Here is a 23,379-nt window from a genome sequence, read left to right as displayed (position 1 = left end):
GAAGTAATCTGGTCAGGAAGGACTTCTGAGTCAGCACCTTTTTGCTGGGGGCTGTTCATTAACATTTCTTTGAGGTGGACTTTGGCCTAGGGCCTTTTGGGACTTCATTAACATTCCATGAGTTGTCCTGTGTTTTCCCTGAGTCATTCTCCGCACGGCCTCCATTTTAGATTTCACTCGATATTAGACCTGATTTACCTAACTACACTGACTACCTAACTTTAAATCTGGCTTCACAAGGCAGCTACAATGTCACTAGATGTCAGGACATGAGGATATTTTCCAAAAGGTCAATTTCAGGCAGTCTCATGACAGTGAATAAAATGAAGCTAGACCTCAATGTCAAGAAATAAAATGCATGATATACCTGAAGCAGAAATTAATAGTAATTGAAAGCATGAAATGAGATTAGAGTTTTGAGAAAAACTCTGGAAAAGGGGATATCATTCTCGTATTTTAATTTGGCTTTAAAAAAACCCTATTATTTGAAGTAAGTTCTGATTTAACGATATTGTAAGTTTCTATTAGTTGCAAGTTTAAGATCACATTTGAATTATAAGAAATTTTAAATTTATAATTGAGTACACACTAATAAACAATGGATTATGCTTCTAAAAAGAGCAAGTGATCCTTTGTCTCCTTGAATTTAAGGTATCAAGGTAGTTGTTCTTCCACCTAAGTCTTTGCTCTATTAGTGATTAGATCACTAATGCTCATATCAGCCAATGTCAGGATATTATTGTGGTGGATGTTGTCTGGGATCAGCTTGGCATATGAGAAAACTGCAGAAGCAAGGAAGTCACTCTGACCTTCTGCCTTTCTTCCCTGAAGCAGAATCATAAATTCTCTGACTTACCATGCTTGAAAGTGGATCATAAAAAGTCTTATTCCAGGATAATTCCACTGTATATTCAAAAGATAATAAAAAACCAAACAGGCCTTGCCAAGTTCTTCCCAGTTTCTTACCAATAAGTCGTGCCTCCTTTCTGTCAAATCACAGTCCACAGGAATGTTAATTTCTCATCTAAGAATAAAGATTTTATGTGGGTCTTTGGATCTGCATTTCTGAAGACTCCCACATCATGTAAAACTTTGGTGAAATAACTCTGGTATGCTTTTCTCTTGCTAATGTGTCTTTTGTTAAGGCATCATCCCACTACAAAATCCCACACCCCACTTGTGAGGGGTCAGGGCAATAAGTTACTCTTTCTCCCCTCCAATGGTATGAGAAATACGTACTACCCATCTCCTTTTAAAAGTTCTTCTAACTTATTCTACAAAGTTGAAAATTCTTTGCCTTTGATAAAACGATTAGGCATAGCAATCTTTCAGTATCTGCAGAATTGGTTCCAAGAATCTCTGGTTGATAACACCAATCTGGGGAAGCTCAAGTCCTTCATGTAACATACATTAATATTTGCACATAACCTACACCCACACTTTATATACTTTAAATCACTTCTAGGTTACTTTTCTACCTAACACAACGTAAACGCTCTGTAAATATCTGTTATTCTTAATTGCTTAGGGAATAATAGAAGAAAAATGCCAGTACATGTTCAGTATAAGTATAATTTTATTCTACTGAATATTTTCTTTTTCCTGCCTGTGGCTGGTTGAATTTGTGGATATGAAGCTTGTAGGTACAGAGGGCCAACTGTACAGGAACATTTTTAACTAAAATGGAATTTAAAGGGAAAAATTTGGAAGTCAAAAGTGCCATATTCTAGATACTCACAAGATAGTTTTACACCCTTAGCCACTTGGAGATGTATCAGAAAAGCTACACCAACAAATTTTACAACTGGCCTTTATTTGCCATTTATTTGCCTTTCCAAGGGTTGCCAATCCTATGGTCCCAAAGTCCTGTTCTTTTTTCTTATCATTCTCTAAAAATGTACTGTTCTTTGTTGAAGATGCTACACAATTTCAAATTGGAAGACACCATTCAAGAACTAGTCATTTGTCTTCCAGGTATCTTTGAAATACGCATGTTAAGAAACTTGTTTGATTTTCTCTCATTCATTAGTCATTTGTAACAGAGGTCTGTTCCACCTAAGAAGCCTTAGCAATTTTTCTTCCGTTCACTTCATTATCTTGTGGACACTGGTAGTAATGCTAAGATTGTGATTCCCAGGTAGAGAACATGATTTCATAATTCTGTCTTAAATGGGTAAATTGTATGAATTTTCTAAATGTTAAATGACTATTCTCTTGTTTAAATTTTCTCTCGTGGGTGGGGGGAGCATAATTTGTACTTCTTTTTTGCCCAAATGTTAGCCAGAGGGAAGTCAGAGAGAGAAAAATAAAGAAGAAAGAATATGAGACAAACAATAAGTTACAGAAATAAAGACCAAATCTTATAAACAAGAACAGCAAAGTAGAAAGAAAGAGAATAAGGAGGGGAGGATGGAGGAAAGAAGAAATGGGAGAAAAATTATTTACAGATATATTTTCTGAGTGGTTTTGGCAATAGAGTTCTACATGTACCAGGTATCTCAGGAAATTCAAGAAAATTTGATTATAAAATGTAAGGAACTGGGGCTGGGGATGTGGCTCAAGCAGTAGCGGGCTCACCTGGCATGCATGCGGCCCGGGTTCGATCCTCAGCACCACATACAAACAAAGATGTTGTGTCCACCGAAAACTAAAAAAATAAATATTAAAAAATTCTCTCTCTCTCTTAAAAAAAAGTGTAAGGAACTGATGAAGTATAGGTACTTCCTAAGGATATGTTCTCATAGCATAAACCATAGTAGAACTAAACTTTTGCAACAAAAAAATTCATATATGAATATATCCATGAAACAAATAGAGGCAGCTGTTTCTGATTCTTTATATCCTGGTGATCTTTCACATTTCAGAGGCACTAACACACAGAAGTGCCTACAAAGATCAGAAGGATAGTGAAGAAAAACACTACCAAAACAAACCTGCTGTGAACTTGCTTGAGGACAGGGTCCAGAGCAGAGTTCCCCTAATGTCCTCAAGCTCCTCTGGTTCCTGAGAAATGTAACTGTGAGCATTCTCTTCTTATTACTCAGACATAAACAAAACAAAGAGAAAAAATATGAAAGCTGAATTTCTAATAAAGCTCTGTTAGGAAATACACATGTTCACATCACATTGTGTCATTATTTTGAAACTTACAGTCATTGATTTTGAAGGCTCATGCCAAACAGTCATGAATGATGGGAAATAAACAGTGATGCATGTCCTCTGAAGATGGCATATATATATGATCGTAAAGCTATTCCTTATTATCAAAAGAAAAGAACATGCCCCCAAAGAGCAAAAACAAAACACCTAGGGTGAGCCAACTTCCAGATAAACCAAGCACACTATTGCAGAAAACAATACAACTCAATAGCAACAAACCCAGCGTGCCGTGGCATCCCTCAGATATGAAGACCACACTCAAGAGGACCAGTTACACTCTTGTCCTGGATCTTCTATTCACAAACTTCCCAACAGATTCCATTATGATGTTACTTTTAGTAACCATATAAAATAATGTTTTCATTAATGATACTGAGGGGATTCTGAAGATATCACCCTCAAATATGTCACCCTTACATTGATTATTTGTAGCTATAAGAAATTAAAAGTCTTCCAATATAGAAAAAACTTCACTTCCCCCTTAACTGTGTAAACTAAGGTTATAAAATTTCTCCTTTTAAAGAAAATTTAATTTCACAATGGAAATTTTTATTCATAAAGAAACATTTATCAGAAAAAAGAGCTACTTCCAAATTGTATTAGCCAAGAGTCATAGCCTACAGAATGAGGCCATCTTGATTCTTCCACACATCATCACATAATTTGTCTGTACCATACCCCAGAAGCCCCAGTTCCTATACCTTTCTGTAGCACAGTATGCTATACACCCTCAATCACCTGGTCCTTTGTATATCATATTTTTGGGACTCCAGTGCATAAATATGTAATTAAAATGACTTTTATGTTGAGGAGAGGGGCCAGAGATTTATGACAATTTATTATTATTATTATTATTATTATTATTTGCCTTATGACAATTTAATTTGTATTACAAACAAAAATAATCTAAAAAGATAAATGAAAGTAACTTTTTTCCTCTCCTATAATACAGTCATCCTTTGGTATCTGGGTCAGGAGCACGGGGAAATTGCTCCAAGATCCCCAAGGATTCCAAAATCTATGGATGTTCAAGATCCTTATAAAAAATAGCATAGAATTTTCATATAGCCTATACACACTTCCTCTCATATACTTTAGATCACTTCCACATGACTTATAATATCCATTACAATTAATGTCTTATATAAATAGTTGTTATGCTATATTGTTTATTTAACAATGAAAAAAAAGGCTGTTATGTGTTTGATACAGATAAATTCTTTTCTTCAAATATTTTTGTTTCAAGGTTAATTGAATCTATAGGACCCATGGATATAAAAGACTGGTTATACTTTTTTTTTAAGATAAGCATATTGTCATTTTTTTTCTTATTTTAGCAATTAAGGAAGCATAAAAAACATGTTAATTATGAAATATTATAAATGATAGTTACTTTTAGAAATACTTAGTATAATGTTATATTCTGAATAAACTTTTGGTGCTTCTTTTTACTTTTGGATAATTTCTTATATACTTCAATAATCTCATAACATTATCTTTGATGTCTAGATGTACCCTTAGGTCTTGACTGTATCCATTTAGCAGCAATAGAAGAAGTGAAACCTCATCATATGTGATCCTGGTGGATTATTATTAATCTCAGAAAAGATGATCCAGTTACAAACTTAGGAAGAAAATATGATCTTCATAATTGAACACATAGTAAACAAAATCTTGGAGAGTTTGGTAATGAACATTTTTTTTTTTTTTTGCTGTGAACAAATACTAGAGGAAAACAACTTAGAGGACAAGTTAGTTGGGTCTCATGGTTTCAAAGGTTACAGTTCATGGTCAACTGACTCCATTGTTCTGGGTCCCAAATGAAGCAGAATATCATAGTGTATGATGTGGCATAGAAAAACTGCTCAGCTCTTGGAAATCAGGAAGAAAGAGGAAGGAGAGACAGAGGAAGAGAGAGAGAGAGAGAGAGAGAGAGAGAGAGAGAGAGAGAGAAATAGGAGCAGCCAGGGAAGAGATGCAGTCCCCAAGGACACACTCCTAATGACCTACTTCCTTGATGCATGCCACATCTGCCTTCAGTTACCACTCAGTACTCCTTCAGCTAACAGGGGAATAATCTACCAATGAGGTCAGAGCACTAATAAGTGAGATTTTTGAGGGGCTTTCCAGGTCCAAAATATGACAGAGATTTTTCCTATTACTGTCTTAGAGTCCTGGGGATGCAAATCAATATTAAATTAATTAATTAATTAAAATTAATGTAATTAATTTACCAACAGTTTCAGTGATTCAAAATGACTTCTGGCAACACTAGGGTTTTTCTTTCCTTGCAATGATCATGTTACATTAAAATAAGCCAACTGGTGCAATGATTATTAGGCAGAAAATATATTCATAAAATTTGAAGTCGATATACAAATACGATTATAATATCCAGAGGCACTGAATGGTAATGAGAATTACACATTTCAGCATTAAATATAAACATTTAACAGAGTTGACTAATTTTTTGCCAATTTAAACAAAATTATTTTTCATTTGGAGAAACACTAATTTTTAACACTAAACCATTTATTGTAAAACTTTACAGAAAGCTTTTAAGTAAAGTATTTCTTCACTTTAAGTGTTCTATACAAGTATGCATTCTATGACTTTTGGAAAAGCATCAAACAAGTTTTGCTTTTTCTCTTTAAAAAGATTAATAACTATTTTCAAAATATTATACTGTTAATTGTAGCAACAAATAAAGAAACAAATTCAAAGAGGCTCTTTCATTAAGGAATAGATGTATTCAAACTGGAATCAAATCTGTTCAAAGTGTTAGCATGGAACTCTTGAGCATTTGTGGTAGATTATTGTTGGTTGGATGAAATTTAAGTACTCCATCTGTGGAGCGTTATGTGCACAATTTATTGCTAAAATTTTGGATGTAGAAAACTGAAATGAAATAGATATAACTGCATACCATATTATTGCAAGTGAAAACAGATTATATGGCATGATTTTTTAGTGTAAGATTTTTTTTCATAGCAGTGTACTCAAAATATCATGTTAAAATATTTTCCTGAGAGGTACCATGTCTCATTCACCATTGTAGACCATAATAGAGTTCAGAATATATAGAAAGAACCAAATTATTTTGATGATGTAAAAAAAATACAACTCAAATTAATAAAATATTATTTCATTTTCTCAACATCACAATTTCCAGAAAAAGTGTTGAAATAAAGAAAGTAACTATCATAACTCTTTTTCTCTCTCTTTAATAGAAAAGAAAAGGAATGTATATATGGAGACTGATTTTGATCTTAATCTGGATCATCTGATTCATGTGTTTAGGACTCTTAAAAAAGTGGTTAATTTAAGTGACAATTAAAAAGATGCCAAAATAAAACCTAACAATTGTTCTAATAAATGCACTGAAAGCCCTTATATTTATAATATAATCTACTGCGATACTTTGCAATATCTTTAGTAAGTTTTTTTTAATCTTATTACTCCTATGGATATGCACATTCTAATTGAGCCTTTTTCTTAATCCTTGAAACTACTTCAACAATACATCTTCCTCTCTTGCATTTAGGTTCTGTGACAATGGGGACAATGTGTATACTGGTCATCAGTACTTGCTTTCATAATTACAGTTATCTCCTGATAATTACACTGTAATGTCATGCAAATACAGAACAAACTCACTAATAGCATAGAATAAACACAGGAAACTCAGACTGGGATTTGAAGGATTAAAGTCCCTTGTATACAATTACAAAATTGTTTCAATAAATATTTGAAGAGCAAAGTCTGTGCATGTGTTATTCTTGGCTTGTGCAGCTGTGGTGACTTCTGGATGTGTAATATAAGTGGAAATATACATGCTTTTAGAGGTGAGAATTCTCGGAGGTGGGCTGTACTAATGTTTGCTGAAGAGATAGCAGAGACTTCCATTTCCTCTACTTATTTTTGCTCCCCGTCTTGTCTTTGAGTTCTCTATATATGGTTCCTCAGATTTTTGCATCCACTTTTGCCTTTAATCCATTGTTCCTACGCTGGACCTTTGTTGGTACGATTGTAGGATGTGAAGGGAGAGTATTATACTTTCAATCTCTGAATGCAGTTTTCCCAGTGTATTTTTTTTTCAGTCCCATGTTGAATGTTTTTTCATCCTGTTGGGTGAGAAAGGTAGACTGGAGGGTGCTCAACTGGGGAAGAATCCCCTTTCCCTTGGTGGAAAGGGAGTTTTCTGGCAAAGTCTCTTAGCCTGGAAGGGAGGCATTTGCTGTGGAGATGTCCTTGGCTAGGTTTCACAATGCTCCCCCTCCCTGACAGAGCCCTGAGGAGATCTCCCTTGAGTTCTAACAGTGTAGGTTCCAGGAGGGAAAGTCCCCAATGGTGCCGAGGGTGGTGGCATTAGGTCTGTGCCTCTCAGGAGGTACCCATTCTCTTATTTGTCCACAACGTCATAACTATCCAGCAATACACTTGATCCTACCAATTTGCAAGTCCAGAGGCTTCTGCTCTAGATAAATATGAGTCTCAGAATTTCCCCAACTTTCCAGATTTTGAGTGACAGTTTGTGCTTCAACCTGGATTCTCTTATGGGTGTAAGAAAAGTCATTGATTTTCAGTTCGCCCAGACTTTTCTTGTTAAGGATAGAAATGATAATTTAAAGTGTCTTTGAATGTCAGAGCGGAAACCAGAAGACTCTGTCAGTGTATTTTAAATTGATTTTTACATTTTTTTCCTTAGAGAAAAACACATTTTTATAAAGTGATTGGATCTGCACCATGAGTAACATTCTTAGTGGCCAAGGGAGGGATAGAATTCTACATTCTATTTTACTTCTATGTTCTTTGGTTTGCCAGATATGTTTTTAAATTACAGGATAGGAACACCTTGTGGAGAGCTATTCTGATGGCTAAAAAGGGATTCTGTTAGGTACTGTGACTTTTCCCAAGTCTCAGAGCAAATATAATAAGACTGTAAACAGCAGAGATAGTGATAAAAATATATCTCTATGCATATCCCAATTATCTGCTATCCTGCTGAGGATAATTGTATTTTGCATGTCATATGACTGCTATTTGGCTCAGGGGAACTGGTCTTGTACTGTGAAGATTGTCTAGGCCATAACATACTTAGGAAAAGACCGTAAAAGAGGAATTTTTAAAGTGTACTCCCTCCAAGCTTTTATAATCAACATTTATCACTTTGGATAACCTGCCTCACTTATATACCTACTAGTCCATATTTTTTTCTGTCAAGTAGAAGTTTAGGAAAAAGTACATGCATATGACTGAAACTATTTTGTAGATTACTTCTTTAAAATGAGGATATATTCTCTAGTATATCACCATAAATATAATTTTACACATCCACTGTATTTTTCAGTGCCCCCTAAATAACTCAGGTTGTGTGCTCTGATGTAGAGTGTACCTACACAGAGACAATTCTAGAAATTTAAACAGAGTAAAAGAGTTGTCATATTTTTCCATTAGAGGCACTTAATTTATATTTTTATATAAGTATATTAATACTTGCATGTAGAAAATAGTTGTATATAGAAAATATCATGTAACAGACTTTTGAATTGCTATTTTATTATTGCTGAATATTTATTGCTATTATTACATTAGAGTATATTAATAGTATATATTTTCTATTATGGGCAATTATTATTTTTTCCTCTTCTAGAGTAATGTGATGTGATTTGTGTCCCATGGTATATCGATGTTGCCTTTTATTTCTGACAAGGTGGATGACTTGTTACTTCTTCTCTGAATACAATGTTTCTACCACCTGGGTCACTTAAAATCATCTCTTCCATAGATGTACAAATACCCATCATTTAGGAGGAGTTAGTCCAAATGTTATATTTTTCAGCTTTCAGAGAAATATTTATCCAACTAATTATGCCATTTTACTGCAACATTGTGTAATATAAATTGATTAGCAATATGAAAAAAGGTAATAGGAAGAGGGAAAAGGACTGGGGTCTTGTAGGGAAGGTTGTATTATCAAACAGTATTGTGAAGCTGGGCATTAATGGGAAAATGAAATCTGAACAAGACTTTTTAAAAACTGAGGGAATAAGCTGAGCAAATGCTTGCAAAAAGAATATTCTAGACCAAAAAAAAAAAAAAAAACCTAAAAAGAAGACCTAAAGCAAATACTCAGAAGTGGGCTTGTGTCTTATGTATTCCAGAAACAGCAAGGACGTGATTCTGGTTGTAGTTAAATGATAGCAGTAAAAGAATGTTAGGGATTGGTCTCCTCCACATGATCTGTCATGATAGCAAGCATTTTTTAGCATCCTAAGATTTTCACTAAAACTTTTAGCTGATTGATACCTTATACAACAGTGGACATCATTGGTGGTATGGTGAGCTGTGAAGATTTTAGTTTCAGACTGCATGGCTCAAAGCACAACAGCATGGCTAGAAATTCTACCATAATTATCACACTTTAACTTGCTTATATGCTTACCTTTTTTCCTGGCTATTGCATACATAAGTCAGCTTATGAATAATTAGTTTTCCAAAGTTCTTATTTTCATCCTACTTGGAGATTGGATGTAAGAAAAACATAAGAGTTCATTTAGTTCCACTCGTATCATTGTGGAATGCTGCGACATCTCACAAGACTTGATGGAAAATTAATGACCCTAAGGTTCCACAGGACAGTAGGAAGAAGAATGGTGTTTTTACCAGGGGATTGGGGAAAGAGAAATGGGTAATTGTTTGGTGCAGGGGAGTTTTAGTCATTCAAGTTGGAAAAGTTGTAGAGATTTTTCTGACCAATGTTGTGCTTATAGTTAGTAACATAGTACATTACACTTAATTTTTTTGGTAAGAGGTTAAAATCTTGCCAGGCACAGTGTCAAATGCCTATAATCCCAGCAGTATAGAAGGCTGAGACAGGAGGACTGCAAGTTCAAAAGCCAGTCTCAGAAACTTAGTGAGGCCTTAAATAACTTAGCAAAATCCTGTCTCAAAATTTAAAAAAAAAATTATAAAGCTAGGGATGTGGCTCAGTGAGCACCCATGTTCAATCTCTGGTACAAAAAAAAAAAAATGAGGTTAAATCTTTTGTATATCGTTCAACCAAAAATAAAAGATAATGACAAAAATTAGAAATTGGGAATTGATTTATGAGGAAAATTACAGGAAGATTTCATCTTTCTTATTTCATATTTACTTATAAGAACAAAGCGCATAACTTTGATTTTCTTTACAGGCAGATAATTTACTGAATCTTATACTTACTGAATGTTTGTTTTTTAGCATACTCTTTGGAAAATGCTTTACTTTAATTTATTATTTGCCTTATTAGCTGGGAACATTGTGTCCAAGTTAACAATATGGAAACTCAAGCCCAGGAGGTGAATAAGCTTGCTCAAGGTCAGAAAAGTCAGCAGCAGGCAGAATCTAATTTTAGATACATGCTTTTAGGCAGTTCATTATTCTGCCTTTTTTGGTTCTCAAAATGTTTTGTTTTTAAACAATTTATACTAGATGAGAAAAAAAAAACACACATCATAGTTTATTTGATCAAAATATATCACAGGAAAGCACTGTCACACTTCACAGAAGTTGATGGAAATTAGATATTTTTAGAGTTCTGAAGATGGCACTCTAAAAATAATACCACACTCCTGGCACTCTAATACAAATGCAAAAATTAAAGCAACTATGCTATGTGGTGTTTGTGAAAAAACACATTTATACTTTTTATCTGCATATTTTTCCTTTCTCTTTAAAAAATAACTTTGAGATATAATCTACATTTTGTATGATTCACTCATGTAAAAATGTTCAATTCAATGTTTGTGTGTTCACAGATATATGCAACTATCACCAGTTAATTTCAGAATATTTTTATCATCTCAAAAATAAACTTTAAAACATTCAGCTATCAGTCCATTTTTCAAGCCTCCCCAAGATCAGCCCTATGTCTCCATTAATCTACCTTTTCTTTTGTCTCTATAGATTTCGCTATTCTACCTACTTTTGTATCTTCTGTTATATCAGGCTATATATTCAAAGAACATTTACCTAGTGAAAATGTCCAAACAAATAACTATGTACCACTTTTTTTTTAAAGATAATTCACACTGTGCTGTAAAGCTTAAAAAGAACCTCATTTTTTTTAGTCCCAACAAAATCCTGTCCACATTAAAGAGTAAAAATGATTTATCTACCTTGCAAAATGGGTCTGATAAAAAGACAGTTACTGAGAATTCAGTATTTACCAGTAAATGTTGTAAGTAATTAAAATGCAGTACCTGAGGAAAGGACTGTTATTAATTTTCCAGGTAAGGAAAGTGAGGCATAAAGTACTTGAAGGAGTTATTCAATGCCATATACCTGTGAAGTGGTATATTTTATCCCAAGCTACTATCCAGATGACTAATTTGCCTCCATGTCCATTATATTATTTCACTAAATTACCAAATTATCATAAGAGGAGAGGCTAGAGCATATTTTCATTTTAATAATTTAACTATGTGAATGTAACTATGAATCAAAAGGCAGATGAAAATATAAATTTAATTGAGGGTAAACATTAGGCAATATTATGATAGATTATTTTCACACACTATTGGTATTAATCCTTAAAATAATTGCCATAATAACACAATACCTTGTATTCATAGTGTATCTGACTTCGAAAATAATTCTATGATACAAAATTTATTTAATCTCTCTGTTATTCTATATAAATAGTATTGCATTGGTGAGTACCTCCTGGACTTTCATAATACCCAAGGCTTCTTAGTTTTGTGAAATAGAATTTCTAGATAATTAGAAGTGACAAGGACTCATTAATAAATACAAGGACAAAGGGCACACTAATAGCAAACCATAATTTTGGGGATTATGGTTTGTTTGCATGTCCTTTCCTTGTGGAATTCCACTTGTAATTTATTATATTTATATTTCAAAAACCTCAACAAGAAAATAGCAACTGGCAACAGTAACACATTTATCTTGACTGTTGAACACATTAAATTCCAATCAATTTAAGTTTTTATTGCATAATTCTTATTTTTAGTCATCTATCTTAGTCTTCATGTGAGTTTTAAAGCTTTGTAAGCTCACATAAACTAACTTAATAATGGTTATATAACTGATAATTTCCATTTGTTGCTGCTATCCATACTATATCAAGTTAATTATGTAATAAATGTTTACAATGACCCAGAGTTACAATACTAATTTTTGGTACTGATATTTTGGTTCAATTGACAAAACTTTTGAATATATTGTGATAATTAAGAAATCTTATATTATACTTATTTGTTTATACACATACATCTTAAATCAAGATCATTATAATTCATGTAGTTTTACATCTGAACTTAACTGCTCTTAAATAAACACATACTTTCCCACCCAAAATGAACAGATATGTATCCATACAAAATCCTCCACATTTGGGGAAAGTATTGTCTTATTCAAGTGGACTACAATTATAGTTTGGGGTTTGAAGGAAATTTTTTCCAATTGACTGCTTACATCTTTGCAGAATTCATATGTTGAAATTCTAACACCCAATGTGATGGTATTAGTTGTTGTGGCCTTTAAGAGGAGATTAGATCATGAGGGTAGAGTCCTAAATAGTTGAGATTAATTCTTCTATAAAAGAGACCCCCGAGAGCCAGGTATTCTTTTCTAACATTTGAGGACATAGACTGATGGGTCTGTGTATGAACCACAATGTGGAGCCTCACTGGACACCTGTTTTACTGCTGTTTGACTTCCCAAATTACAAAACTGTGATGAAAAATCTTCTTTTGTTTTTCTGCTATATGGTATTTTGTTATAGCAGCCTGAATGGACTAAGACAGTTCCAAACCACTAGAAAAATTCCCATAAAATGCTAATAGTTTTTCTTAAATTGGTCCTCATGTATTAAGATTATAATAAAATTTAAAAATAATAACATTATGTCTAATTATATATGGGATTTTATTTGTTCTAGTGAGATTATCCTACAGGTAGGATAGTTATAAAATTATTTTGTTTAGAATATATATAACTTATATTCAATACAAACACTATCAGTTTTTGGTATGTTCCTTACAGTTATAGTAGAAAAATTTATCTTTGAGTTGGAGAATCACACATTAAGTTATGTACACACAGCAATTAGGTGTTGGTGTTTGGAAGAGGAACTTTCTTCATTTATCTTTTATTCATTTATTCACATAGTTTATTTCCCTTTCAGTGTGTTTTCTAAAGCATACAGAGATTTTTAATGATATAATTTCCCTTTCAATGTGTTTTCTAAAGCATACCAGAGATTTTTAATGATATAGTTAGTGTTGAGTTTCAATTTTGATTAGAGTATCCAGAGGCAAGCTATGAAGGAAAAAAAAAGTCACCACGATTAATGAAAGCTAACAACATTACTGAGTACAAGGATTCCTACTCTTGAAATGCCTCTTGAATTATATGTGAATTCAACTTTCCGTCTTCCTTGTCATATTATTTAATAGGCATAAATATAGATAATGAACTATTGATTGCAGTATTTTAAATCGCTTAATTGTTACGCTTTAGAAAGGTTGTCAAAACATTTCCAACATTCAGTATTTTCACTCTTGAAAAAAGAAATGAGGTTATTTTCCTATGTTTATTCTAGATAAAATTATCATAAAAATAAGTTTTAATGTGAAATATCCTTAATTCTCAATTTAAAAATGTATTTGCCTGCTGGGATTGTGGCTCAGTGGCAGAGCGCTTACCTAGCATGTGTGAGGCAGTGGGTTTGATCTTTAGCACTGCGTATAAATACATAAAATAAAGGTCCATTGAAAACTGAAAAAAAAAATTAAAAAATGTATTTCCAGCAATTAAAACATAACACTTGTGTCTTGTGGGTTGCCATAGTTTAGATCTAAAATTCCCTCCCCTTCAAATCTCATGATCTAAAGGCTTGGTCCCTAAGACAATGATGGTCAGAGATGCAACCTTGGAAGGTGATTGAATCATGAGGACTCTCACCTTATAAATGGACTGATTCACTGATGGGTTTGTAATTTAATGGACTATATAAGGAGGTCGAAGAAATTTAAGAATTGGCACCTACTAGAGGATTCAGGTCCTTGGCAGTGTGTCCTAGAACGATATTTCTTCTCCTTCAGCTCCTTCTCTCTCTCTCTTCCTCCTTCTTGGTGGTCATGAGGTAAGTAACCTTCCTCCACCACACCCTTGCTGATGTTCTGCTCTGCCACAGGCCCACAACAATAGGGCCAAGCAACTAGGGATTGGAATCTTTGAAACTGTGAACTAAAATAAATCTTTCCTCCATTAAATTAATTTTCTCAGGGGTTTTGTCACAGCAATGGAAAGTTGACTGAAGGATGAGATCTAAATGGAGAACATATTTACTAATTACTGTTTCCTTTCTTATGTCAATCCTTTTGAAGTTCAAGTTTAAAAAGATAATTGCTCTTCACACATATCTTTGAAAATGTAAATTACTAAGTTTTCTGTGAGAAAATACTTTCTACAGTTAGACATTTATATGTCCGGTCCCATATATTAATCAAAATGCTAAACTTGATTTAAGGTGACCACTCCCCAGGCCAGATGGTAGGATAAGTCTGAATTAGGTGTAAAGTACTATAATGATCTCTTCATTTTCTTCCTTCCCTATCAGAGTTTCTAGTCTTCTCTTGGACTGGGCTTGCTAGCCAGTATGGGAGGTCAGAAATGGAGACCTGTTAGGGGGTTGGAGTACTTACTTTCCTGGTATTTTTAAAGACAAATACCTGTTTGGGGGATATGTTTATGTTTAAAGCTGATTCTTCACTTGTTTGGACTTAGTAGATTTGTAATTTTCTTCTCACCATATACATTATGAGGAATTTCTCACATGCAGTTGCCTTTAAAAAAAAAAAAAATATATATATATATATATATATATATATACATATATATATGAATGACTGNTTTTATATATATATATATATTTCTAGTGATTTTCTAGAGTTGCCATTTGCCAGACCATGACAGACAACTGTTAAGAGTTTCAGAAATTTTTTTTGGTAACAATACTGTTATTAAAAATCAAATTATATTAATGTAACATTTTAAATTATTTTAAGAAAATAATATATCCCAGAACTCATTACTTCTTGATTATTTTAAAATTTTAGTATTATGCTATATGATTTCAGGTTATTCATGACTCTTGTGCCTGTACAATGAACACCTTATGCAGTGGTATGTTTTGGCATTATGTCTTCCCAAGTCAGCACACATTTAATGATGTCATGTTGCCAGCCTTAAATCAAATGTAATAGAAGTATTTACACCAAAGAAACCAGAACATTGCAAATCATGGATTATTTATGTATATTTACTATCTAGATTCAATACTGTAATGGATAAAATATTAATAGTGTAGATTAAACTAATATTATATGGAGCCTATAGCAATTATTTGTGAATAGCTCAAAAACTGAACAATAGCTTTTTTCCCCCAATATACAACAAGTACTGTAAGCTGTAGCTTATAATAAATCATTCATGTGATTGTGGAATAACTGAAGTTCTAACATATATCTTCCTTGTTTCACTTTCTGTTTACTTATGAATGAAAATGAAAACAGCAAACAACTTTCAGGTTTGAAGTACACTATTTCATCCATTACCATCATGCTTTGGTTATAGATACAAGAGTTAAGCAAAATCAATAAAAGCATTTTATGAGAACTGCTGAGATACATGGAATTTATAATAAACAGTATTGTATATTTATGACATTTAAAATTGGTGCTATATATCCTGTATATCATTAAGTTTATAATAAATTTATGTGCCTATATACAGGCTAACTTATTTTTTCCAGACAACAACTGTTGGTTAAACATTACTAGCACATCACTAGACGTATATCTATTTACAAAATTGGCTGATGATTTATTCCTCCCAAAGCTCTAAGAAATTCAGTTTCTCACTATTAAAACCTAAGACAGGACAAACATTTAAGAAATGCCAGTTCTCTGAATATTACCAATTATCTGGTTCACCAGAAATATTTACGAATCCTTTACACCAAAAAATTCTGAGTGTAGGTATAGGTGGATGATTGTACTTTAGAATCTTCACCTTTACTGATGTAATTAAAACTATTAAGCTCTATATCTCTTAAGCTTTAGATTTTTTGAGGTTGGAGTCAGATCATCCATTTCTGTCCCTAATAGAAAATAAATCACATATTAAAAATTCCAACCAATATCCAGAAATTCCCTTTCACTGAATTTGAGTCCAATATGAATGATTAATGTTATATATTTCAAATAATTCAGTTGTACAAGAAGTGAATTTTAGAGTACTTTCTGTCAGCAGAAGGACTTTCTGGTGACATAACTAGTGACATACTGGTTTCTCAAAGGAAAAATTACATTACATGATCCAGGTATTGTAGGTAAAGATAAGAATATTGTAGCATTAATTTTCTACAGACTTTGGAGTATTAAAAAAGTCATATCTGACACATTATCATACTTCAAAATTTATTTATTTTTTATTTTTATTTGTTATTTTCAGTTATACATGACAATATATCAACATGTATTTTGATATATTTATATAAGCATGAAATATATCTTAGTATGTACATGATGTTGAGATTCACTGTGATGTATTCATATATGTACATAGGAAAGTTATGTCATATTCATTCCACTATCTTTTCTATTCCTATTTCCCATCCTTTCCCTTCATTTCCCTTTTTCTAATCCAATAAAATTCTATTCTTCCCCTCCCCCACCTTATTGTAAGTTAGCATCTACATATCAGAGAGAACATTCAACCTTTAGGTTTTTGGGATTGGTTTATTTCATTTAGCTGATAGTCTCCAGATCCATCGACACCCTAGTGAATTTCATAAAGCCATTCTTCTTAATGGCTGAGTAATATTCCATTGTGTTCATAGGCCATCATTTCTTTATCTATTTACCTATTGATGGTCATCTAGGTTGGTTTCATAGCTTAGCTATTGTGAATTGTATTGCTATAAACATTGATGTGTCTGTGTCACTGTAGTATGCTGATTTTAAGTCCTTTGGATATATTCCAAAGAGTGGCATACTTCATAATTTCTAATGTAACTACAATCTACATTTGGTACAGTTGCTGAACATTTCTCACCTCCCACATACTACAACACTACTCATTCTACTAACTACATGTATTACTCTAATACCACTATACTAAGGAACTTATATCAACTCTATAACATAATAATAAATATTATTTTCATATACATATGACAATATAATTAAGTATAAATACATAAACTTGCAAATATCAAATGTACATACACACAATATTTCCAGATCACATTTTAAGAATATAAACAAGAATTTGAGCCCAGTTTTGCCTAAATTCCAAAATACCTAAACAAAAATAACAGTTTAAGTTTTAAAATAAAATATATGTAAATATTTAAAGATGAAACAGAAAAGTGAATCTTTGAAATAGAGTATTTTATGAAAATAACTTATAAATTCATTTCCATTCACTTTCTCATACAGAAGGATATATATGTAGATATATACACTAACACACACAGAGACACATAATAAACTAAATATAGTTTCTAAAAAAGCTAAAAACAGATTGTGAAGAGCTAAAAATAACTGGAGTTTCTTCAATTCATCTTTCTTACTTTAGAAATTACCACGTGAAGCACAGTCAGAATTTGGTCTTAGCTCTAAATAGCAGAAATGGAAACTCTAGCTCTTAATACATTTAGAATATTTCAATAGTGTCATACCTCTTATATTAAGTCAATATAATTTTTAGTTATATCATGGAAAAAGAATTGTGATATAATAACTATACAGTTTCTTGAAGAATGTTTGTATTTATTTCATTTTAAATATGGTATGTGTTTTTCCCCCCAAAGGAACATAATGAAATGCAAAATCTCTTCTGAGAAATGAATTTTCTATCATCTATGTAAAACCATACGACTATATACTGTGGTATTTCACTTAAAATTCTTGCCTTCAAATGGTGTTAGAGGACAAAATTACAGATTATAGCAATTCCTTTATATCCAAACCCAGGCTAATGACTAGAATTCAGATAGTAAAAAAGTTGAATTACACATTTGAGCTAGAAATGGCCTCTTAGGCTTTTAGCCTGTCTCCCTGAAAGCAGGAGAACCAATTTAATCAAACAGTGTGAAGAGAGTGACAGATGAAAAGCGCATCAATCCCTGTAGGTCTGGCATGACTTGAAAGACAAAATCTATCACAATGAATTAAAAGCCCAATGTAAAAGAGAAACAGACAGATCGACTTGATTTACATGCCCGCTCTATCAGAGCAAGGATAAAGATTGCTGAAGCCCAAAGCTAGAAGCATGCTCCAGGTTTAGAGGAGGAGTGTCAGGACAGCACAACCCCCAAATGACAAAGCCATAGACCCTCTACATCTAACTTTCAGCCATTAGCTCGAACATTTACAGTTTAGAACAACCTGCAAAGCATTTAACATCAATGAAAGTTTAGAAAGTGCACTTTAAAGTTGTTGATATATTTGTGGGTAACTTTTAAAATTTCATTAGAAGAGCCTTACAAATTAAATCAGTGCAGTGGAAAAATTAGAGAAAGGACTTATTAAATAATTGATGTGTCCAAGAGTTTATAACTCCTTAGATAACACTTTTATCTTTGTAATACCAGTAAATGAGCACTCATCACTGAACATAACTTCTTAGTTTTTGATAACCATTAGACAATAAAAGGCCCAGAAAATAGTGAGTCTAAGATCTTTGCTTTTCCTATAAAGTTTTATCATTTCCATCATTATTATGGAATGTCTCTATTCCTCTTCTGTCCTCCCTCATACTATCTGGTCTCACTGTCTTTTTCCTTCTCCCTCTGACCTGTGTTTTTCATTATTCCTCCTGAATTACATAGCTTCAGTCCTTTTCTTCATGTCCTGTGCTCAGGACAGAAAGAAAGAAAAAGAAAATACCCCGTTGGAGCTTCAGACTGAAACATTTGATATGAAAACAAATTGTTCTCTTGATAATACCCCAGCTAATTAATCTGTCATTAATTTTTCCAATCATCACTTAAAACTCCTGTCCATTTTTTTCTATAATTCTTAAGGCTCTTTTCAATTATCTTAAATTATTAGGTTAAAGAACTTTCACAGAGGTGATTTCCTCTACATATTGATGGGATGAGTGAGATGAGGAACTCTCTGTTCTACCAATAATGTGAGGTATCTTAGTGTGGAAGATACTCTCAAATATGTGTTTTGAGAATTTACTAAATGACTACAAACAAATATTTTAATATATAGACACAGATCTTTCTATACTTGGCCAACAAAGTAGTGGGGTTATTTTTTGTAAAATATACATGATAGGTCTGATTTTTTGCCCTTTTTTGCCATTTTGTTGTTATAATAAGTAAAGGAATATGTTAAAGAATGGGAATATAGGTATATAAAATTTATATAAATAGATATGTAATTTATAAAATAATAAACTAACAAAAATTCTAGGTTTACAAAGTCTTTCCAACAGTTATTTTCTATAAATCAAACAATGCATCATTGATTTTTGTTAGGAACAGCATAAGGAATCAGAATGCAATACTTTACTATTAAAAAAGAAAAACCCAGCTGAGATCAAATTTGGTTTCAAAACAAAACCTTATGTTGGCAGCAGGTCCACCCTGGCCCCTGGAGCCCTACCTCCACTAGTTTGTTCTGCATGCCAGTGTGGCCAGCTCACAAGGCCATGGCGAACTTGCGGTTTTTCTGTTCCTGCTTGTCCGTCTGAGACATATGTATCCCACGGGAATGCCTTGACCTTTTCTGGTCTGATGGACTTATTGTTAAGGGAGGTTTCGGTACCTGACAATAATAGATGTTGAAACTAAATTTCTCCCCCCTCCCTCCTGCTTTTGGGTAGTTTTCCACTTCTGCTGCTTGGGGTATAAAAAAGGTGTGTTAGCAATAAAGAGTATTGACTCCTGGATGAAGAACCTTGGTGTCCTGTGTGTCTTTTAACCTCGCCGTCCCTCGCCGGACTCGGCTCCCTTGGCAGGACGCGGCACTTTACTTTTGAAAAGTAGATCATGGAACTGTTTAGTTTAGGCTCTTTGACTTCAGAGGGAGAAAATATAAAAGGAAAATTGTTAGGAGATAACACTTTAAAATAGCTGTCAGGGAAAAAATCTTTGAAATATTTAGATACAGCTAAAGAATGAAACACTTAAAAAATCTTTAGTATATGCTTCCCATTTTATAACTTTTGATTGTTTGGCACATTCATCTTTGAATTTTACTTCAGTAAAAAAGCATTATTACCTCTTCAACTTTACATGTTAAGATTTTAGGAAAAAATTATATATTCTCTTCAGTTTTAGTCTCTAAATATTGTGTAGAAAAAATTATGATAAATGAAGGGATCCTATTTTTGAAAAATAAAAACACTATATTTATATCTAGTGAACACACATTCAGTACATCCTCTAGTCTATGTATTAAAAAAAGTCATACCAGTTTCTAAGAGCAAGCATATTATTTTTATTTCTTTTTTAAAATTTATTTATTTTAATTAGATATATGATAGCTGAATGCATTTTGATTAATTGTACACAATTGCAGCACAACTTTCATTTTTCCGATTGTACACGATGTAGTATCACACCATATGTGCAGCCATACATGTACCTAGGTAATTATGCTCATCACATTCCATTATTTTTATTTCTTGATAATCGATATAGTTTGCAAAATGGCCAATTGCACTGAATCTAAAAATAATTGTTTTATCCTACTTTTTTGCTGCTGTGATTGAAAGACCAGACAAGAAAAGGAGAGGATGAAAATTTTAGTTTATTGTTTCCTCAAAGTTTCAGTCTTTAGTTGGAGGGCTTCAATCTGGGGCTCAGATAACAGAGGCAGAACATCATGGTGGAAGGGTGTGGCATAGAAAAGCAGTTGGGAAAATGGCACCAGAGAGGTTGGGGGAGACTCTTGCTTACCAAGGACAGATTATAAACCCCAAGAGCATACCTCCTGCCACCCATGTCCTCCAGCCACACCCTACCTACTTACAATTAAAACCTAGTTAATCTCTATCAGTTGATTAATGCACTGATTATATTAAGGCTCTTATAACCCAATCATTTCACTTCTGAACTTGTTTGCATTGTCTCACACAAGAGCTTTTGGGAACACCTCATGTCTACACCATAACGATAATTTAATTGGCTCAGTCATTTTGCTGCCTGTTAAATGGTATCATGTGTCCATGTAAATCTCTAGAGAAATTATATTTTGTGACATGCTTGAGCGACCAACTGTAATTTTAAATGTCTTCCACATAGACAAACACATAAACAGAATTTCTTTAAGATATAAATTCTTAGGAAAAGATTACATGAATAAAAATATCTACCTAAAGAAAGTTAATGCAAAAAGGATTTCAAAACTATTTTTTTTCCTAGATATAATAAAATGGTGTCAGAAACAATATTAGTACCCATAGAGATTGTTGGATTATGAAAATGTATATTGTATACTATTGTTTCTATAAATATAAAAATGTTGTATTTGACAGGGGTCAAGATTGAAGTACCAAAAGCCGTTAAAATTGACTTTAAACTCTGTATATGAGATACCGTCTATGAAGCTGAAACTAAGATTCTATGACTAAATATTTAAATGTTGTTTAAAGAACAAAACAAAGAAAGATTTCCGGGAGTCACTGTTTGGAGAAATTGTATAGCAGTTTACAATGATGCTACTAAAATGAGTTCCAAATATATGAAAAGAGTAACTGTGGCTTTTGAATGTTATTTTAAAAATCACCAAGAGTGAGCATAACTAGTAATAAATTCACCAAGGCATCAATTTATTTGAAATTTAATTTTTTTCTTTTTATTATATGTGATACTTACTAAAATCATTACATTTGTCCATTAAAGCATCTTGGTATCCTCAGCTCCTATCCATTTCCTACTGTATTTTCAATAGTTTTGTTAAAATTTTCATAGTATAGTCATTTTCACATATATATATATATATATATATATATATATATATATATATTCCCATAGAGTATTGTTGAATAAAACATTATCAAACTGATAAGAACAGATACTACACTTGATCTTTGCCAAAAGGCCCAGAAGAGATATCCATTATTTAGAATTTTTAAAATTAGAATTTATAGTGTTCCAAGGATTTATTTTTCTATAGTATGTGTATTACATTTTTATCTGAGTAGACAGTGGAGGATTAAGAAAATCACTCAGCTCTGTTGAGCCACCAGGAAACTGAGCACAGGATGTGGATAAATTAATGTTTTACAAAAACTTGTAAGAATGGTGGTCACCTTTCCTTTGTTTACAGAATAAAAATGCCAGGAAACAAAACATCTGCTTAGAGATGAGAGATTTATTTTCTGGAAACATTTGTTTTCTTTTTCTTCATATGAAACAATAGAATCTGGGCTGCAACAGTAAAGTCCAGAGTAAGAAGTTAAACCAAAAATAACAGGATTATTTATAACCAGGTACAGTGGTGCAGCATATGATCCCAGTGATTCAGAAGACTTGCAGGAGGCTTGCAAGTTCAAGGCCAGCCTGGGCAATTTAGGGAGACCTTCCTTCGAAATAATTCATAAAAAGGACGGGGGCTAGCTGAATGATAAAGGCCCTGGATTTAATCCCCAGCACAAAAGAAAGAAAGGAAGGAAGAAGAGAAAAAAGGAAGGAAGGGAGGGAGAGAGGGAGAGAAGGAGGGAGGGGAGGGTTGAAAGAAGGAGGGAAGGAAGGCAGGCAATAAAGCAGGGTGGGTTGAAAATCTCTTTGTGGGACAGCTAGAGCACTGATCTTATTTTCTCATCCAGTATGCAGACTGAGAACACGGTCCTTAACATCCAGAGAAAAGTTACTGGGACATTTCAGTTTCATCCATTGGAAAATCGAAGGTCTCAGGAAAAACATTACTATAATCACAGCAACCTGAGATTAAAATACTGGATCCATTTGCTTATTGAAGTAAGTGAACATTTCCCTTAATGGAGAGCTGTTAAAAGTAGATTATAACATCAAAAACCATTCTCTGGGAATCTGATTCTGTTATGGAGATTGACAGGAACTGACTTTATTGAGGAGTTTATCTCAGGATCAATGCCTGGTTGTTAAGAAGGAAGCAGGATTGAATAGAAAGAAATGTCAAGTTGAAGTTCAGTTTGAACAAAGGCCTG

At 33.0% G+C, this 23,379-nt stretch overlaps 1 long non-coding RNA gene and 1 pseudogene across 1 annotated transcript in view; both read right to left on the bottom strand.

The window, feature by feature from the left end:
• Positions 1-23,379, bottom strand: part of LOC125616341 — a 51,586-nt gene that overhangs the window by 17,521 nt on the left and 10,686 nt on the right. The window lies entirely within an intron of this gene.
• Positions 22,212-22,304, bottom strand: LOC125616355 (annotated as a pseudogene).

Source organism: Marmota marmota, unplaced genomic scaffold (assembly GCF_001458135.2).
Source record: "Marmota marmota marmota unplaced genomic scaffold, marMar, whole genome shotgun sequence".
Classification (NCBI taxonomy): Eukaryota; Metazoa; Chordata; class Mammalia; order Rodentia; family Sciuridae; genus Marmota; species Marmota marmota.
The sequence above is the reverse complement of the archived record's forward strand: the minus strand, read 5'-3'. Positions and strand labels throughout refer to the sequence as shown.